The sequence below is a fragment of the Sinocyclocheilus rhinocerous genome, unplaced genomic scaffold (assembly GCF_001515625.1).
Source record: "Sinocyclocheilus rhinocerous isolate Xijiao unplaced genomic scaffold, SAMN03320098_v1.1 scaffold1069, whole genome shotgun sequence".
Taxonomy (NCBI): Eukaryota; Metazoa; Chordata; class Actinopteri; order Cypriniformes; family Cyprinidae; genus Sinocyclocheilus; species Sinocyclocheilus rhinocerous.
The window spans coordinates 1,393,534-1,404,692 of NW_015635541.1; the positions used below are offsets into that span (position 1 = coordinate 1,393,534).

Here is an 11,159-nt window from a genome sequence, read left to right on the forward strand (position 1 = left end):
TCTCACCCCCAGGCCAACTACTATGTAGAAGAGTTTATTTCTTCATCAGAACATATATGGAGAAATTTAGCATTACATCACTTGCTCACCAATGGATCCTCTGCAGTAAATGGGTGCCGTCAGAATGAGCTGATAAAAACATCACAATAATCCATAAGTAATTCACACGACTCCAGTCCATCAGTTAACATCTGGGTCCAGAGAAAAGTCGTCTTATCTGAATCAGGAGAGAAATATGCACAGATCAAGCACCGTTAACAAGTAAAAACAGTTCTAAATAAATATGTCAGTGGATTTTTAAGGAAAATGACAACAGGAGACTTTTTCACTGGAGGAAGCGTTATTATGGATTAGTATTTGGTCAAAAGCGACGGTTTAAAGTTAAAATGACTCAATGACGAATTTGTTCGTCACTTCACAAGATGTTGTTTGACTGACTGGAGTCGTATGGATTACTTGTGGATTATTGTGATGTTTTTATCAGCTGTTTGGACTCTCATTCTGATGGCACCCATTCACTGAGGATCCATTGGTGAACAAGTGACGTAATGCTACATTTCAGAAAAGTCTCTGCTAAAGTTGCATCAAATCAAATATTGCTGGAAATGGAATCACATACATGTTTCGGGGGCGTTCCAGTTCCATGACAACATACAAATCATCTCCTAACTATTCTTTATCTCTCTATTTTTTTTTAAACAGAACTCTCTCTCTCTCTCTCTCTCTCTCTCTCTCTCTATATATATAAGCAGTTTACACTAATTTGATTTTCTGGTCTTAGTTGGTTTAAGCTGCTCTGACTGGTCTTATTGTATAACTCAGCATGGATGACTGACAACCGATGACTTTTAAAATAATACACACCCTCATAAAACACATTTTATGTCTACTCTTGTGCAGTTCAACATTGAAAAAGAGTCTGAGAGAGCAAATGTGCAGTTCAACATGGAATGTAACAAAATGAAAAGCATCTGCTTGTGCCAGAATGTGGTCCTACACATGACACTTGAGACAAATGAACAGCGGCATCACCGATTACCAGGCGCTCGGATGAATTGGCTTCCTCTGTCTTCTTTGCATGTGCATTGTGATGGGATGGAAGTGTTTGGATGCTCTACAAAAGCAGCTGTCATATCTGCTGAGACACTATAATAGGACATTCATTTCTAAGATTCAATGCCTTCTTTTGTGTTCAGCAAAAAAAATGTGACAATTTCACGAACAGATTTTGTGTGATTAAACAGTGCTGTCTCAATATGGAGTTAATAAACTGTGAAGACAGAAACACATTTAGGCCTGTATAATATGCTTCATTTAGAGGCAGTCACACTTCTGCGTTAGAGTCTGAATTAAAGAGGGAAATACCTGTGTTTATATACAAGATTATAATTAGCTACAGTATAAATAACAAAGAGAATAGAATAGAATAATTTTCAGTTGGCATTCTTTCAAAGCAGCGTGAGTTCAGAAAAGTGCATAAGGTAAAATGGGAGTTCAATGATCAATTGCCATTTAAATATCAGGAGACAATCAAATCAAAGACAGTCAGTCTTAAATTGTATTAATTTGCCTAACATTGGAGGTCAAGCTTCAACATGCAGTCACTGAATCCAGAATTGTGGAAACTGTGGGAAAAAAAAATCTTGTTATAGATGAAACACATTCTTGAAATGAGGAGAAGAATCCTTTTCTATTTTTTTTAAACATAACAAACATTACAAAAATGCAGCAAAATAAAACAGGCCAGAACAAGTATTTCCATATTTTTAGACACAACTGTGGAACATTTTTAATTATTAATTTAATGAAGTGTAAATACTGTGACTGTCAATATGGTCATTGGAACTAAAATTGTACTACTATGGTTTTACACAACTGTATTCCTTGGAGAACCATGTACTGTAAATACCCAGGTATATACCAAGTACCATGCGATACATCTGGTACACCATATGCTGCCATCAATGTACCATGGTACCTTCACGCAGTAACAGATTTGCAACACCACACACCACAAAAGTAACCCGTTACAGTCACTTCTCAAGAGGGACGCCCAATATTGCAAACGAGCTGTGAGAATGACACCCGCGCGAGCAGGCGTCTGTGTGTGAGCGCAGTGTAATCCATATCTCTGCTAGTAGTATCTCTGGATTACTGACGTGTGTGCCCGCGCTCTTATATCTGTGCGCTCTCGCTTTACGCGCAGTTTGATGGCGTCGCCGCGCGCTCCTCTCTGCGTTCTCTGATCATCGCTTAACATCTCACGGTTTATGGACGACGAGGACCAGATATTATGATAGCACATTGTCGGGGTTGGTTCTACAACATTTTCGCCAAAGTGTTCTGTGGAAACCGCTTGAGCTCCGAACCGAGCCGTGAGAGATAAGAAAAGAAGTTTGCCGGATACAGGTGCGATCTCTCTCTAACTCCAGCTGATGATCACAGACACAGATCTGGACTGCCGGATTCCAGTAGATCATATCAGATCTCGCGCAAGGTGAGCTCAGACACACACTATTACAATGATTATGGTGATGTTGTTTAGAGTTGATTCAGTGCAGGAGATTCCTTACAGCAACAGTGATGCTCTACAGAAGTAGAGAAGACTGGGACTAGTTGTCACACTTCTTACTCCAGTAGGCTAAATATTTCTTAGGTTTGATTTGGGAAGTATCAGAATTTTTACAAGTGTTGGATACGCAAAGCTTCTGAACATTTGCGTTATTGCACAGGAAAAAAAGATCGTTGAACGCACGTTGGAAGCGGGGCATGTTGTCACACTTACAGTAGTTGCCACGATCCGAACCTGCTGTATATTGACACAAATTTGAGAAGAATACTGTTTTTTAAATTATTGATTAGCCTATCTAATGTAAAAAATGGCATCGTCCACAACATATGTGGCAGCAAAATATAAACAGCATAACAATTGTCACACAAAAATGACAAAAAACTAATGATGTAGCCAACAAACATAAAAATTTCACTTAGTTTGTACAATGCACTAAAATATCCTTATTTGCAATAGTTTTAAACTTAGTGTTTGAAACCAACATATTAAACCATTGTTAAAATAAGTAGCCTATTATAACCGGAGTTCTGAGTTTTTCAGATCATTCAGATAAAACTTACTCCTCCATTATTTGTATATTCTTTAATTTCTGTTATTATGGCTAAATATGTTACTTCTGTTATTAGACTATATTTTTCTTCAAACTAGTATCAGTGTGTTAAAGTGTCAAGACTCTGTCTGAAGTTAAACTGAAGTTTTAGCACAATCAGCAGGCGCTTGAGAAACCTGAGATTGTTCAAGTTTAAGTTGCATTGATCTTTATCCATTTAGACTCTTATAAGCGCATCCGGAGATAAGAGCTGCCTTTTAGTGTTATGTTACCTTAGTCCTGAGAACATGTTCATGTTAACAAGATGCAAAATATATCTCGTAACTGTGAACATATAAGCATAGTTGATTGATAAGAGTGACATTACCATTTATCACAGGACACTGAATGCAGACAAAAATAAATACTGTTAGAGTGCTGTAAGGTCTGTTTTATGGGCATTTGAAACTAATTGAAAGAATAGAAGCGTGCCTCTGCCACCTTGATTGTTCACAGAGTGCACTATGCTGCCAACACTACACGTAAAAGTGTTATTTGCAACACACTACACGCTCTCACTCTAACACCCCTGCTTTTCCAGCCCTGTCTTTTGCTTTTAAACTGAAATGTATTCGAAGCGTGTCCAGTGTGGGTGTTTTGTTTGGTTCAGGTCAGAATTCTGTTACAGTCCTGTAGGACCTGTTGTCTGCTACTTATACCATCTGTGATATATTTCCATAAACTTTCACACTGTCTTATAGTATTCAAAGAGCAGAGCAGCTTTATAGCCAGGGATGAACTGACTTACATTTTAATTTTGTAGATGCTTAAATATAATCCAACTATAAGCTAACTGTATCCTATCATCTGCGAAAACACAAAAATGCACACTATAACACAAAACTCTGATTGGTTGAGCCATGTTCAAAGCCTTTGTAGAATGCTGATAAACATATATCTATCAACACATATTCTATATTAATACAATAATTTGCAGTCAGGCATGGTATCATTTATCATATTGCTGTTGTTACTGTTTTATAAAAGTAGTATATTGTGGAACGTAAACATCATCCAAACGTGCTAGCAAGGTCAGTGTTTTCCAAAAGAAAAAAAAAAAACTTTTGGTAGATTATAAACTGATAATAAACTAAAGTGCTAAAATAGTCTGTCAAGGGCAGAAATATTCAGTCTCTGGATTTGTAGCACATTTAAAGTAATGCTCTGGGTCAAATATAACTGAAGCTGTATTGACTGCATATGTGGAATGCTGTCGATTATCACAAAGTAATTTAGACTCGTCCCTGAGCAAACGTGTGAACGGTAATGCACTTATAATTGAACATTCTTTGACTTCTCCTTAATCCAGTTGCTATATAATTATGTTTTCCCTCTCTCGTCTCATTGTGCTGGGTAAGCTTTTCCTGTTTATTTGAGACAAAAAAACAGCATGAAACAATAGATCATGTATACCGTGCAAGAGAGTTACAAGAGGAGTTCACCCAAAAATGACAATTTTCATGTTATTCTAAACCTTCATGCTGTAATTTTGTTCCTATGGAATGCAAAAAGTGAGCAAAATGAAAATTTTCAGAAAATTGATTCAGCCTTAGGTGAATAAGATAAGATGTAGAAGAGTTTGTTTATTTGTCAGAACTGATTTGGAGAAATTTAGCATTACATCACTTGCTCACCAATGGATCCTCTTCAGTGAATGGGTGCCGTCAGAATGAGAATACAAGTGATGTATTGCTATATCTCCATCTTGTATTACCTGAGGGTGAGTAAATTCTCTGCAAATTTTCATTTATTTGTGTTCATTTTTTAAGCTTCACAATTACAAACAAATGCCATAAAATAGTCTGTGATTCATGAACTATATATTGTAAGTAGACATAAAGTGCCTAACTTTTGTTCCATTTCAATGCTGGAATGTACAGCAGGTTCATACTGTATGCTTTGCTCAACAGTCTATTCTTCTATAATCTGCTTAGTTTTTTCTGGGCTTGGCTGTATTGTTTAATACTTTACACCTCTGGATGGCAGGTGCATGGGGATTTCTCTAAAGAAGATATATTTGTCCTGTGCCCTCTGTGCTTTATCTCTGGTGAGCAGGGATTCTCTCGCAGCTGTGACACCTGTCAGTGCTGAATGATAGATATGGTGCACAGGGGAAGTTTATGGAGCAAATGATTTGCTGTACCGCGCAATACACGAGCCGCTGACTCTCCTGCGCAGAGATTCAATGCAAGAAATAACAACAGACCTAAAATAGACCTTTAATATGTGTGTGTGCATGTGTGCACGCAGAACCGCAGCTTGTTAGGATGCGCAAAACAACATATTTTCTATATCAACTAAAGGATAATTAGGCTGTTAGTCGTTTGTTTTATGACTTGTCAACTAGTTGACCACCATAACCCATCCCTATGTTTGCTAAAACGAAGTTTAGATAACAGCAATATGATTATCCTTGATTAGTCTTAATGCGAGTGGAGTCAAAACCCATGTGGCCTCCTTTAAATACCATATTTTTGCCTAATCAACATAATTGCTCCGTCTCAGAGGGAATGATAATTATGTGCCTCTTCCTTTCTTTTTTTGTCTAAGACAGGCTGATCTTTTGACCATGCACTCTAGTTGTGTTTTTTCTCAACACTGCTCCATGGCAACAGGCATGACGATCCATCAGGGAAAAAAACAACTGCATTAATTGCTTTTCACACTTTAATCATATGCAATACACCCCCCCATGTCATCATTATGAGATATGTTGTTGTAGATTTAATGAAAAGACATATGAGACTAAAAGACAGTAAATCCTGTGGGTTGCCAGTGTAAATGATAGATCTGATCTCTTCTCCTTGAGTGTGCAATCCGAGCTTGCACATTAAACAACATCTATTTTAAAACTAATGTTCTCATCTCATATCATGCTGAAAAGCTTTTCTGTGGTTTTTGACAGTGTGCTGGTGTGTAGAAGATCTTTGGAAATGCTGTTAACCAGAGACATATAAAAGTGTCTGTCTCTGCTTCAGCTGTAAGTTACTTTGGTAACTAAGATGAACATACTGATACATTCGTTGTGTATGTGTTTGTGTGTGTGTGGGCCAACATGCCAAAAGCTTCGAGAGGTTACATAATTCTGTGGTGAATGTTTTCCCATTCCTCAAACATGTTTCCTGTGCTATTTTATATTTTACATCTCTTTCATATTTATATATTTTTGGAGAGAATAGGTATTGTTAGGAAATTCTAGGTGGTTTCTAGGATGTTTTTGGAGGCCTAGGCGGTTGCCTACCAACCCAAGTCAAGAGACTCTCAATCATACTGTCTGTACATCCTTCCTTGTGAATCATTGGGATTTTTTGACAATTTTATCCACTAGGGGCAGTATAACCAAAATCTATTACAGTGTAAGTAATTTTAGAATGGTAACTATATTTGAAATATATATATATATTCTTTATTGTGGCAGTTGTGTTGCCCTTTCTTTCTGTAAATACTACACACATACCCCTTCTATCGAAGCAGTAGGGGCCTTTTTCTTTTTGTACTTACTTTTTTCTCCTGTGTTTGGGATAGCCAGGGAGTTAGGTAACGATCACTGTATTTTATTTTATTTTCTTTGCAGGGTTTATTTAGCTGTTATTTGGGTTTAGGCAGTGGCTGTTTTGTTTATTGTTTTGGCCTTGCCCAACCCTGAAGAGTTGCTTCATTTTTGCCTTTGTGAAACTGGATAGAAATAAAAAAAAGCAAGAAACTATTGAAACGGAACTCTTTCAGAACATTTTATTTATGTTACCTCCCTGACCCTGGACCAGGGTCGTAACAATAAATATAAATGATATAAATAATAAATAATATAACTATTAAGATGCAAAGTGACACTGAAGTCTGGAGTAATGGCTGTTGAAAATTAAAGCTGCAGTCCGTAACTTTTTTTGGTTAAAAATTATATTCCAGTTTTAAATGTGCTTCTGATTACAGATAGCCTGGGATTACACAAGATTTGTATTTTATAGACAACCAGTTCGAAGGGAGCATAATTTGCTTTTTGGGTAAAATTATTTTTTAATATGAAATTCGAATGGTATGACAATTAAATTATAGTATAAGTAATTTTAGAACGGTAACTATATATATATATATATATATATATAATAAATATAAATGATATAAATAATAAATAATATAAATTAAGTTGTAATATGACACTGAAGACTGGAGTAATGGCTGCTGAAAATTCAGCATATTTTGTTGCTCAAATTGTAATAAAATTTGTCAATATTCCATTAAAGTGATCCCATAGTCGCAACAGTAGTGGAATTTTCCATCCCCATATTTTTATACATCACATAACCATGCATTAATGTCTATTAATCATAATCTAGTGACTTAGATGCTTTAATGAAATGGACATGATCATATATAATTCATTATAACTTAATGAATGCAAATCAAAAAGGAAGATTATTCATATCAGATGAATGATAAGTCAGTAAAATGAAAATTATGACTGGAAGAGACACGTTTGAAGCCACTGTAAAATAGCCAAATGCATGCAAAGACATAGCAGATCATATGGTTAGATGTAACAATAAACATCCTGCAGTTACAATGTACAATACAAAACCCTTAAGACATTGCAAGAACCACTAGAAATGTACACATACAGACTATTCAGCTTCTCTGAATATAATTTTGTTTCAGCAGTGCTTTAAACACATCTTAGTGTATTTGAGTTTGAGTCTACAGCGGTGATGTCTCTCATGCTACTGGGTTGACGGCTCTGTCTGCTATCTGTCTTCTGTCATTTGTGTTTCAAATGTCCAATAAGAGTCGGAGCTCATAGGGCTGTGAGTCATAGACCGCATGCTCTGGTGTGAACGAACCAACAGGATGAAAGGAATGCGAGTCTGCCTTTATTACAGGATTTTGTTTGTTCTCTCTCCATCTCGCTCTCTCTCTAATGTTTTGTTTACGCTTTTAATGATATCACCTCAAGGTAATCCACACCACAGCTGCTGACAGAAAAGGACATCACTTTGTTCTTGTAGAAATTTGAGCAGCGAATGCTAAAAAGCGAAAGAAAAAGGAAGAAAAAGCCCTGATTTATCTCTTTTGAAATGGCCAGGCGCTTAAAGGAATAACAGAAATGAAAATTATTATTTACTCAACCTTATGTTGTTTCAAACTTCTATGATGTTTCTTTTTTTCTCTGTAAAACATAGGGAGAAATGTTACAGAATGCACTAGCTATTTTTTTCTCATGAAAGTGAATATTGATCTGAACAACAAAAGTGGCATAAAAGTATAATCAAATTGGACCACACACACACACACACAAAGGTTTCTTATTGGCATTGATGGCTCCATGAAGAACGTTTAACATCCATGGAACATTTTCATTGCACCAAATATACTTTATAGTGTGAAAAGATACTTCAGATTATTGAAATATTCTTCACATTAAGAAAAAAAGGTGCTTTTAACAGAAAGATTCTTGGGGAATCCAAAACGGTTCTTCTACTGCATCACTAGTAAAACCCTCTTCTGGAACCTATTTATAAAGGAATAGTTCACCCAAAAAAAATGTATTTACTCACCCTCAAACCATCCAAGTTGTAGATGAGTTTATTACTTCATCAGAACAGATTTGGAGAAATTTAGCAAATGGGTGCCATCAGAATGAGAGTCCAAACAGCTGATAAAAACATCACAATTATCCACAAGTAATCCACCCTACTCCAGTCCATCAATTAATATCTTGTGAAGTGAAAAACAAACAAAAAAAAGCTTGTAAGAAACAAATCAATCATTAAGAGGTTTTTCATTTCATTGTTTCCAGCTAAATACGAGTCCTCTATATCCATAATATTGCTTTCTCCAGTGAAAAAGTCATCTTGTTTGAATCAGGGAAGAAATAGCACAGATCAAGCACCCTTTAGAAGCAAAAACGGTCCAAAACAGTTCTAAACACATATGATTGTAAATTTTGAAATGTCAGGACAACAGGCCGAAGGACTTTTTACCTGGAGGAAGCATGATTATGGGCTTAATATTTTGGCGAGAAACAACAGTCTAAAGTTAAAATATCTTAATGATGGATTTGTTTTTTACAAACACACAGCTTTTCAGTTCACAAGACATTAACTGATGGTCTGAAGTCATGTAGATTATAATTATCGTGATGTTTTCATCAGCTGTTTGAACTCTCATTCTGACGGCACCCATTCACTGCAGAGGATCCATTGGTGAGAAAGTGATGTCATGCTAAATTTCTCCAAATCTGTTACCATGAAGAAACAAACTCGTCTACATCTTGGATGGCTTGAGGGTGAATCAACTTTCAGCTAATTTTAATTTTTGGGTGAACTGTTCCTTTAAGAGTTTATAACTTGTATTCCAAGAAAGAAAGCAATTTCTACGGGTTTGGAAGGACATGAGAGTGAGTAAATGATAACAGAATTTTCATTTGTAGGTGAATTATCTCTTTAACCCAGGTACAAGTAAGGGTAACCATGGAGGTGCCAAAGCCAATGACGTAGAGCTTCAGGGCCGCTCCATGCTTTCTGGCACATGAGGAGCCCAATGTGCCAGCGCCCCAGCAGGAGACGCAGTCTTTCTGCTCTTGCTACATCATGGAATCTGTCCTCATATGCTGCTATCCTGTAGGCATAACTGGTTCCCCCACACATGCCTTTCCAAGAATTACATAGAAGGGAAATGCAAATTCACAAAATGCCCTGCAGGAAGTGACGCACGTGACTGTGGTTTTTCTTTACAGGCATCTGGCAGTCATATATTTGGCTTTATGGCGTGAAATGAGGAGGGGAAAATGAAACACTGTGATTGACAGGTTTGCAAACAAGGACATGGCAAGGTGCTTCAGTGAAGAACAGAAAATGACATTTTTACTGAAATGCATCTCTGCAGTTATTGCCTCTAGGCTATTTTTGGTCTTATTGCTGACTGAGGCCATATTCTCATGACATTTAGTATTATAGCACGTTTGATTAAGACGTGTCTAAGGTCATTCTAAAATAACAGCCTGATGTAAAGGACAAAGTACAGTATGTGTGAAAACGAGTGGCCGTAATTGTTCTTTAATGATGGCTGTGTGAATAAAGCATGCTCTTGCTTTAATCCTAATTAAGATAAATCCCTAACAATAACTGACCGTTGTTATTATTTGTCATCTCTCAAAGCCTGTACCAGGCAGATAATACAAAAAGTGAATAGTTTGCATTTCCTGAATGAAATACCAGTTCTTGCAAGGCAGCAAAAGTATAGTGTTAAAGGTTTTAGGCTTTGGTTCTGCATAGATAAAATGCCACATCACACCCGCTTTCCCGCCATTATGACATTCAGTGCGCATCTTGTTTTCTATCAGCTGTGCATGAAAATCAATGCAGAAAGCAGAGGCTAAGATGGTTAAAGAGCTGTAAAATAGCTTTCAAAGACCAAATCTTGCATGTAAATAAAAGCAGTTTCTTAAAAAGTAAGTACAAAATGTGTGGTGTGGTACAGGTTCGAGATGCTTAAAATGACAAAACCACGATAATAAAGGCAAAGGCACTTCCTATTGTTACAGAGGAGGCTTCCGTACTGCCTCCTCCTCACCACCAGAGGGAACTCTCTCCTGAATATTGACTTTATCCATTCGGACTCCAGTTCCCATCATGCCTCATACCTGGGACTGATTGCACGCACACACCTGCATCTAATCACACACACACACACACATTTAAGCCAAACACTCACATCAGCTCACTGCGAAGTCTTGAATTGCCCCGGCTGTCACTACTGAGCGTTTACCCTGTATCTTGCCTTCTCGTTTGACCTTGGACTGTTTATCGTACTCTGATTCTGTCTCTGCCTGCCCTGACTTGGATTGTTCTACCACTGTGATTGTCTGCCGCCTGCCTCGACCTCCTGCCCGTCCCACGTTCTGTCTCAGCCTAAGCCTCCGCTATTGTATTTACTGGTGATTGACCCTGTCTTGTCTGTGTACGCAATAAACGCTGCAAATGGATCCAGACTCTGCTGATGATT

At 37.2% G+C, this 11,159-nt stretch overlaps 1 protein-coding gene across 2 annotated transcripts in view; it reads left to right on the forward strand.

Moving 5' to 3' along the window:
* The first annotated feature begins 2,203 nt into the window (after positions 1-2,203).
* The window catches only part of LOC107747266 (zinc finger matrin-type protein 4-like), a 115,191-nt gene continuing 106,235 nt past the window's right edge, over positions 2,204-11,159 (forward strand). For both annotated transcript variants that reach the window (XM_016561725.1, XM_016561724.1), the window contains exon 1: positions 2,204-2,497. The gene's annotated coding sequence lies outside the window, so the exon portion shown is untranslated. The remainder of the gene's footprint in view (positions 2,498-11,159) is intronic.